The sequence below is a fragment of the Physeter macrocephalus genome, chromosome 4, assembly GCF_002837175.3.
Source record: "Physeter macrocephalus isolate SW-GA chromosome 4, ASM283717v5, whole genome shotgun sequence".
NCBI classification, from domain to species: domain Eukaryota; kingdom Metazoa; phylum Chordata; class Mammalia; order Artiodactyla; family Physeteridae; genus Physeter; species Physeter macrocephalus.
Window position 1 is genome coordinate 39,460,582 of NC_041217.1, and position 1,082 is coordinate 39,461,663.

The following is a 1,082-nucleotide window of genomic DNA, read 5'->3' on the forward strand; positions in this document are numbered from 1 at the left end:
TATGGGACAAAAAGGATCTAAGGAGCGACAATTGTTCGCTCAAGTTTTACTTTCGATGTTAAAAGCTCGCGGCACTACTGTGACCGCTTCTCAAGTTTCTGATTTTCTACAACATGTTTATGAAGTCTCTCCTTGGTTTCCAGAAGGGGGCTCTGTGGATGCCGCTATATGGAAGAGGGTTGGAGAGGATCTAAAAAGGCATTACGATAAAAATGGACCGGGTGGGGTACCCGTTATTACGTTTAGTCTATGGAATTTGATTAAAGACTGTTTCGAGCCCATTTATGATTCAGTACCTAACTTGTGTGATATTTCCCCTCCGGCCCCGACTGCTCCCCCCTTGATGGCTAAAATGGCTCTTGAAACCTCCTCTGATGAGGACGTCTCTTTCGAGTTGGCTGATGCGGAAGCTAAATATGAAGCTGAAAAATACCCCGATGAACATATTCTAGCTCAGGTGGAACAGTCTGTTAAAAATTTAACTTTATCTTCCTCTGCTCCTTTAAAACTGAGCCCCTCACAGCAGGCTGTTAGAGGGGCATTATCTAGGGGCGACGATCCCTTATTTTGTTGCCCTGTTGTCGAACGGCCGGATCCCCAGAATCCCCAACAAAATCTTCGAGAGTATCAGCCCTTATCTTTTCAGATACTTAAGGACTTGAAATCTGCCTGTGCCCAGTACGGGCCCATTGCACCATTTACTGTAACTATGCTTGACACCATTGCTGCTGAAGCCTTGCCCCCTGCTGATTGGAAGTCGATAGCTCGTGCTTGTTTGAATGGAGGGGATTATTTGCTGTGGAAGTCAGATTATTATGAAAAGGCTGCCGAGCAGGCTGATCGCAACGGGGCTCATAATTTGCCAGTTACTTATGAAATGTTAGTAGGTGAAGGACAATATCTTGCATTACAGGATCAGTTAGCTTTTCCTTTTGTAGCCTATGCCCAAATTAATCACATTGCTCTTATAGCCTGGAAAAAGCTTCCCGCTTCTAGTCGAACGGAAGATCTTTCTGAGATACGTCAGGGGGCTGATGAACCTTATGCTGATTTTGTTGATAGACTACTACAAGCTGTTAGTC